The sequence below is a fragment of the Pan troglodytes genome, chromosome 7, assembly GCF_028858775.2.
Source record: "Pan troglodytes isolate AG18354 chromosome 7, NHGRI_mPanTro3-v2.0_pri, whole genome shotgun sequence".
Classification (NCBI taxonomy): domain Eukaryota; kingdom Metazoa; phylum Chordata; class Mammalia; order Primates; family Hominidae; genus Pan; species Pan troglodytes.
In genome coordinates, this window is record NC_072405.2 from 18,322,358 (window position 1) to 18,331,490 (window position 9,133).

The following is a 9,133-nucleotide window of genomic DNA, read 5'->3' on the forward strand; positions in this document are numbered from 1 at the left end:
CATTGCTGGGGAGGCTTCAAAATCATTGCGGAAGTCAAGGAGAGGCAAGTCACATCTTACAGGGATGGCAGCAGGCAAAGAGAGATCTTGAGCAGGGAAACTCCTCCTTTTAAAACCATCAGATCTCATGAGACTTATTCACTATTAAAAGAATAGCATGGGAAATACCTGCCTCCATGATTCAACTACTTCCCACTGGGTCCCTCCCACAACACATGGGAATTCAAGATGAGATCTGAGTGGGGACACAGCCAAACCATATCAAAAGGATATACAAAATAACCAGAAAACAATGAACAAAATGACAGGAATAAGTCCTCACCTATCAATAATAACTTCGAATATGGGTTAAATTACCTACCTAAAAGATAGAGACAGGCTTAATGGATAAAAAAATGACCCACAACATCTACAAGAAACTCACTTCACTTGTAAAGACACACACAGACTGAAAGTGAAGGGATGGAAAAAGATACACCACACAAACAGAAATAAAAAATAATCAGGAGTAGCTAAACTTACACCAGATAAAACAGACTTTAAGTCAAAAACTGTAAAAAGGACAAAGAAGGTCATTATATGGTAATAAAGGGATCAATTCAGCAACAATGTATAACAATTCCAAATATGCATGCAACCAACACAAGCGCATCCAGAGACATATAGCAAATATTATTAAATCTACATGGAGAGATAGAGTCCAATACAATGATAGTTGAGAACTTCAACATCCTACTCTCAGCATTGGACAGTTCATCTAGACATAAAATCAACAAAGAAACATTAGATTTCAGCTGCACTTTAGACCAAATGGACCTAACAGTTATTTTCAGAATATTTCATCCAGCAGCAGCAGAATATACAATCATCTCATCAACACATGGAACATTCTCCAGGATAGACCATAGGTTAGGACACAGAACAAGGCTCAATAAAATTTTAAAAACTAAAATCATATCAAGTGTCTTCTCAGACCACAATGGAATAATACTTCAAATCAATAAGAAGAAGAAATTTAGAAACTGTACAAATACATGGACATTAAACATGCTATTGAATAATCATTGGGTCAATGAAGAAATTAAGATGGACATCAAAAATTTTTTTTAAACAGAAAATGGAAACACATCATGCAAAACCTATGGGATACAGCAAAAGCAATACTAAGAGGAAAGTTTATAGCAATAAATGCCTACACGAAAAAAGTAGAAAGATTTCAAATAAACAACCTAATGATGCACCTCAAGGAACTCAAAAAGCAAGAACAAATCAAACTCACAATTAGTAGAAAGAAAAAAATATAAATAACATAGCAGAACCAAATGCAACAGAGACAAAAAAATGCAAAGAATCAACAAGATAAAAGTTGGTTTTTTGAAAAGTTAAACAAAATTGATAAACCGCTAGTGAGGCTAACCAAAAAAAAAAAAAAAAAAAAAAAAAAGAGACCCAAATAAATACAATCAGAAATGAAAAAGGAGACATTATAACTGTTACCAAAGAAATAAAAAGAATCATTAGAGGCTATTATGAACAATCATATGCTAACAAATTGGAAAACCTAGAGGAAAGGGATAAATTCCCAGACATACACAGCCTACCAAGATTGAACTAGGAAGAAACAGAAAAATGTGAACTGACCCAAAATGAATAGCAGGTTTGAATCAGTAATAAAAAGTCTCCCAAAAGAGAAAAGTCCTAGACTAGGCTTTTATGCTGATTTCTACCCAATTTATAAAGAAAAACAAACACCAATTCTTCTCAAACTATTCCCAAAAATTGAAGAGGAAGGAATTCTTCCTAACTCATTGTATAAGGCCAGCATTACCCTGATATCCAATCAAGAGAAGGACACAACAAAAGGAGAAAACTACAGACCAATATTCCTAATGAACACAGATGGTAAAATTCTCGGCATAATACTACCAAGCCAAATCTAATGATGAATGAAAAAGATAATATACCATGATCAATTGGGATTTATCCCAGGAATACAAAGATGGCTCAACATACACAAATCAATACATGTGATACATCACATCGACAAGATGAGAGGCAAAAACTATCTGATCATCTCAGCAGATGCAGAAAAATCACTCAGTAAAACTTACCATTCCTTCATGATGAAAACTCTCAACAAATTAGGCACAGAAGGAACACTTCAACCTAAGAAAAGGCGTATATGACAAATCTACAGCTAACATCCTACTCACTGGGAAAAAATTGAAAAGCCTTTCCTCTAAGAACTGGAACAAGGGAAGGATGCCCACTTTCACCACTCTTATTCAACACAGTATGGGACATCCAAGCCAGAGTGATCAGACAAGATAAAGAAAGAAAAGGCATTCAAATGGACAAAAGGAAGTCCAATTGTCTCACTTTGCAAATGACAAAATCTTATACCTGTAAACAGAAAAACCTAAAGACTCTACCAAAAAACTCTTAAAATAAATTAGGCTGGGCATGGTAGCTCATGCCTGTAATCCCAGCACTTTGGGAGGCCAAGGTGGATGGATCACCTGAGGTTGGGGGTTTGAGACCAGCCTGGCCAACATGGTGAAACCCTGTCTCTACCAAAAATACAATTAGCCAGGCATGGTGGTAGGTGCCTGTAATCCCAGCTACTTGGGAGGCTGAAGCAGGAGAATCGCTTGAACCCGAGAGGTGGAGGTTGCAGTGAGCCAAGATTGCACCACTGCACTCCAGCCTGGAAAACAGAGTGAGACTCTCTCAAAAAATAAAAAATAAAAAACATTTTTAAAAATGGATGTATAATTCAGTAAAGCTTCGGGACACAAAATCAACATACAAAAATCAGTAATGTTTCTATATACCAGTAACAAACTAGCTAAAATAGAAATCAAGGAAGAAATTCTATTTATAATAGCTACAAAAATAAAATACCTAGGAATAAACTTAACCAAGGATGAGGAAAAAAAAAAACCCAAAAAACTTCTACAATGAAAACCACAAAACACTGATAAAATAAATTGAGAAGGACACAAACAAATGGAAAGGCATCTTATGCTCGTGGGTTGGAATAACTAATACTGTTAAAATGACCATACTACCCGAAGCAATCTAGAGATTCAGTATAATCCCTATCAATTATATTCTTCACAGAAACAGGAAAAAAAAAAAACCCTGAAATTCATATGGAACCACAGAAGACCCCAAATAGCCAGAGCAATACTGAGCAAAAAGAACAAAGCTAGAAGCCTCACACTACCTGATTTAAAAATATACTGCAAAGAGGCCGGGCGAGGTGGCTAAAGCCTATATCCCAGCACTTTGGGAGGCCAAGGCGGGTGGATCACAAGGTCAGGAGAACGAGACCATCCTGGCTAACACGGAGAAACCCCGTCTCTAAAAAAAAAAAAAAAAAAAAAAAAATAGCCAGGCGTGGTGGCGGGCATCTGTAGTCCCAGCAGCTACTCGGGAGGCTGAGGCAGGAGAATGGCATGAACCCGGGAGGAAGAGCTTGCAGTGAGCAGAGATCACGCCACTGCACTCCAGCCTGGGTGACAGAGCAAGACTCCATCTCAAAAAGAAAAAAAAAAAAAAAACTATATATATATATATATATATAAATAAAATATATATATGTGTATATATGTATATATGTATGTTATACGTATATATGTATGTATATACGTAGATATGTATGTATATACGTATCTACGTATGTATATACGTAGATACGTATGTATATACGTAGATACGTATGTATATACGTATATATGTGTATATGCACATATATGTATATATACACGTATATATGTATATATACACGTATATATGTATATATACACGTATATATGTATATATACACGTATATATATAAGTATATGTGTGTGTGTATATATATATATATACACATATATATATATTACAAAGCTATAGTAACCAAAACAGCGTGTATTGGTATTAAAACAGACACAAAAACAAAGGAAACAGTCTAAAGAATCCAGAAATGAATCCACATATTTACAGCTAACTGATTTTCAAGAAAGCTGTCAAGAACATGCATTGAATAAAGGACACCCTCTTCATTAAATGGTGCCAGGAAAACTAGATATCCAAACACAGAAGAATAAAACTATACCCTTGTCTCTCATCACTTACAAAAATAAACTCAAAATCAATTAAAGACTTAAATGTAACAGCCACAACTATAAAACTACTAGAAATAACCACAGGAGAAACGCTTGAGAACAAAGATTGTATGGCTAACACTTAAAAAGTACAAGCAACAAAAACAGACAAATGGGATTATATTAAACTAAATACTTTCTGCATATCAAATAAAACAATCAACAGAGTGAAAAGACAACACCTCTCCCTTACACCATACACAAAAATTAACTCAAGATGTCCTACAGACTTAAATGTAAAACTCATAACTATAAAAACGCTGAAGACAACCTAGGCAATACCACCCGGTACATAGTGATGGGCAAAGAGTTCATGGTGAAGATGCCAAACGCAATTGCCACAAAAGCAAAACTTGACAAATGGGATCTAATTAAATGAAAGAGCTTCTGCACAGCAAAAGAAACTATGAAAAAATAAACAGACATTTCTCAAAAGAAAATCTACAAATCACCAAGTTTATGAAAAAATATTCAACATCACTAATAATCACGGAAATGCAAATCAAAACCACAATGAGATATCATCTCACACTTGTTAGAATGGGTATTAAAAAGACAAAGCACAACAAATGCTGGCAAGCATGTGAAGAAAAGAAAATTATTGTATATTGTTGGTGGGAATGTAAATTGGTACAGCCATTACGAAAAAACGTACAGAGATTTCTCAAAAAACTAAGAACAGATCTCCCATATGATCCAGCAATCCCACTCCTGGGTATATATCCAAAAAAAGATATCAGTGTATCAACGGGATACCTGTACCACCATATTTACTGCAGCACTATTTACAATAGCCAAGATATGGAATCAATCTAAATGTCAATCAATGGATGAATGGATAAAGAAAATGGGAATATACACACAATAGAATAGTATTTAGCCATAAAAAAGAATGAAATCCTGTCATTTTCAGCTAAATGGATGGAACTAAAGGTCATAACGTCAGGTGAACTAGGCCATGCACAGAAAGAAAACTATTGCATGTTCTCACTTATATGAGCAGCTTATGCTCCTGGAAATCAAAGCGGGGCCATGTTTCAGGTCAGTAGGGTCAGGGATAGAGACCACAGTTATGGACTTGTGTGCCCTGGAGCTCTATAAAATTGATATCATGGAGATAAAGAGTAGAATGATAGTTACCAGAGGGTGGGAATAGGAGGGGTTTGAAAAGAGGTTGATTAATAGGTATAAAAATATATAATAGAAGGAATGAGATCTAGTGTTTATTATCACAGAAAGTGACTACAACAATTTATTGTATATTTCTTTTTTTTTAATTTCAATAGTTTTTAGGGAACAGGTGGTATTTGGTTACATGGATAAGTCCCTTAGGGGTGATCTCTGAAATTTTGGCATACCCATCAGCAAAGCCGTTTACCCAATATATAGTCTTTTATCTCTCACCCCCTCCCACCTTCCCCCTGAGCCTCCAAAGTCCACTGTTTCATTCTTGTGCCTTCGCATCATCATAGCTTAGCTCCCACTTACGAGTGAGAACATGCAATGTTTGGTTTTCCATTCCTGAGTTACTTCATTTGAAATAATGGTCTCCAACTCCATCCAGGTTGTTATGAATGCCATTATTTTATTCCTTTTTAAGGCTAAGTAGTATTCTATGGTATACATATATATAACACATTTTCTTTATCCACAAATTGATTGATGGGCATTTTGGGCTGGTTCTATAGTTTTGCAACTGTGAATTCTGCTGCTGTAAACGTGTGCAAAAGTATCTTTTTCATATATTAACTTCTTTTCCTCTGGGTAGATACCTAACAGTGGGATTGCTGGATCAAAAGGTAGATGTACTTCTAGTTCTTTAAGGAATCTCCATATTGTTTTCCATAGTGCTGGTACTAGCTTACATTCCCACCATCAGTGTAAAAGCGTTGTCTTTCACCACATCCATGCCAACATCAATTTTTGTTTTTTTTTGTTTTGTTTTGTCTTTTGTTTTTTGTTTTTTTTTGAGATGGAGTCTCACTCTGTCACCCAGGCTGGAGTACAATGGTGCCATATCAGCTCACTGCAACCTCTGCCTCCCGGGTTCAAGCAATTTTCCTGCCTCAGCCTCCTGAGTAACTGGGATTACAGGCAACTGCCACCATGCCCGGCTAATTTTTGTATTTTCAGTAGAGACTGGGTTTCACCATGTTGGTCAGGCTGGTCTCAAACTCCTGACCTCGTGATCGGCCCACCTTGGCCTCCCAAAGTGCTAGGATTACAGGCGTGAGCCACCGCGCCCGGCCCTCTTTTTGTTTATTTTACACGTGGTATTGCATTGTGGTTTTGATTTGCATTTCCCTGGTAATTAGTGATGTTGAGCATTTTTTCATATGTTTGTTGGCCATTTGTATATCTTCTTTTGAGAATTGTCTATTCATGTCCTTGGCACATTTTTTGATGAGATTATTTTTTTCTTGCTGATTAGAGTTCCCTGTAGATTCTGGACATTAGTCCTTTGTCAAATGCAGTTTGTGAAAATTTTCTCCCACTCTGTGGGTGCTCTGTTTACTCTGCTGATTATTTCCTATGCTGTGCAGGAGGCTTTTAGTTTAATTAAGTCCCATCTATTTATCTTTGTTTCTGTTGCATTTGCTTTTGGGTTCTTGGTCATTAACTCTTTGCCTAAGCCAATGTGTAGAAGCATTTTCCAATGTTATCTTCTAGAATTTTTATGGTTTCAGACCTTAGATTTAAGTCTTTGATCCATCTTGTGTTGATTTTTGTATAAGTTGAGAGATAAGGATCCAGTTTTATTCTTCTACATGTGGCTTGCCAATTATCCCAGCACTATTTGTTGTATAGGGTGTACTTTTCTTACTTTGTTTTTGTTTACTTTTTCGAAGATCAGTTGGCTGTTAAGTATTTGGCTTTATTTCTAGGTTCTCTACTCTGTCCCGTTGGTCATGTGCCTATTTTTATACCAGCACCATGCTGTTTTGGTGACTATAGCTTTGTAATATAGTTTGAAGTTGGGTAATGTGATGCCTCTAGATTGGTTCTTTTTGCTTAGTTTTGCTTTGGCTTTGCAGACTCTTTTTTAGTTCCAAATGAATTTTGGCATTCCTTTTTTCTAGTTCTATAAAGAATGATGATGGTATATTGATAGGAACTGCATTGAATTTGTAGACTGCTTTTGGCAGTATGGTCATTTTCACAATATTGAGTCTACCCATCCATGAGCATGGAATGTGTTTCCATTTGCTTGTGTCATCTATGATTTCTTTCAACAGTGTTTTGTAGTTTTCCTTGTAGGGGTCTTTCACCTCCTTGGTTAGGTATATTCCTAAGTATTTTATTTTTACAGCTATTATAAAAGGGTTTGATTTGATTCTCAGCCTGGTAGATGTTGGTGTATAGCACTGCTACTGATATGTGTACATAGATTTTGTATCCTGATAAATAGATTTATTGTGTATTTCTAAATAGCAATAAGATTTGAAATATTCCCAACACAAAGAAATGATCAATGTTTGAGGTGATTAATATCCTAAAGACCCTGATTTGATCATTACACATTGCATGCATGTACCAGAATCTCACATGGACCCCATAAATGTGTACAATTATTCTCTATCAAAAACATTTTTTTAAGAAACATGCAGGAATACACTGTACCTCTTCCTTGCTGTGTCTGGATATTGTCACATGAGGACTTGACATGCGGATTGTGGCAGCCTCTGTGACCAAGAGCAGAAGACAACAGCAGCATAGAAACCTCAAATGAAAAACCTAACATCTGAAGCTACTAATTTAGCCAACCTTGGCATCAGCTATCTCTGGTCTTAGTACATGAGGTGATAAGCCCCCACTGTTCAAGTTGGGTGTCCATCAATTGCTGCAGAATAGAAGTTAATGAGGCTTCCTCCTCCTGGATCCCCTACTCGACCCTGACATGCCCATTCAGTCACAGGCAGAAGGGGAAGCACAGGGTAAGGAGACCTGGCTGACTGTGCCAGACGCAAATCTTACCTGTCCTGCTTAGAACACTCAAAGCTCAATTGGTTAAACAAAAAAAGGAAAAAGACAATAAGGAGTATAGCACTCCCCAGATGCAACTTAATCTAACACTCTATACTTTAGATTTTCTAGACATACATAGAAATCAGACCACTACTTCTGCAGAACATTTTACTGGTAAAAAGAATAGCCCACATGAGGGAAAACTGATTTGGTGGAAAGACAACAAAAACAAAACATGGGAAATCGGTAAGGTGATAACATGGGGGAGAGGTTTTGCTTGTGTTTCACCCGGAGAAAATCAGCTTCCTGTTTGGATACCCACTAGACATTTGAAGTTCTACAATGAACCCATCAGAGATGCAAATGAAAGTGCCTCTGCAGAGACAGAAAATCCGCAATCGAGCATCATCGACTCGCAGGGTGAACAAAATGGTGATATCAGAACAGATGAAGTTACAATCCACCAAGGAAACGGCATATGTGGAGAGCCAGAGAGAGGAAGGGAAAGAAAAAGAGACAGAGATCAGAGAGAGACACAGAAAGTGAGACTGGGGAGAGAGATAGTGTTAAAGACAGAGAGAGAGACCGTAAGAGAAGGGAGACAAAGAGATAAAAGGTGCGAGTGAGCAGGTGAGGAGAAAGACTGAAAACTAGGAGAAACAGCAACTAAGACACAAAGGAGGTGGGAGACTGCCCGGGTGCCGCAGCACCCACACCGTCCTCTTGCCCCCGTCACTTGGGTTAAAACCACCGGAAATTCCACTATTGCAAATTTTGTATTAATCCTTGTATGTCTGTACTTTCTATTTTTAGTCTACAGGTGTATTCAGCAGCTCCAGAGAGACAGCGACCAGCGAGAAGGGGCCATGATGATGGTGGTGGTTTTGTCAAAACGAAAATGGGGATATGTAGGGAAAAGAAAGAGAGATCAGACTGTTACTGTGTCTACATAGAAAGGGAAGACATAAGAGACTCCATTTTGGAAAAGACCTGTACTTTAAAGAATTGCTTTG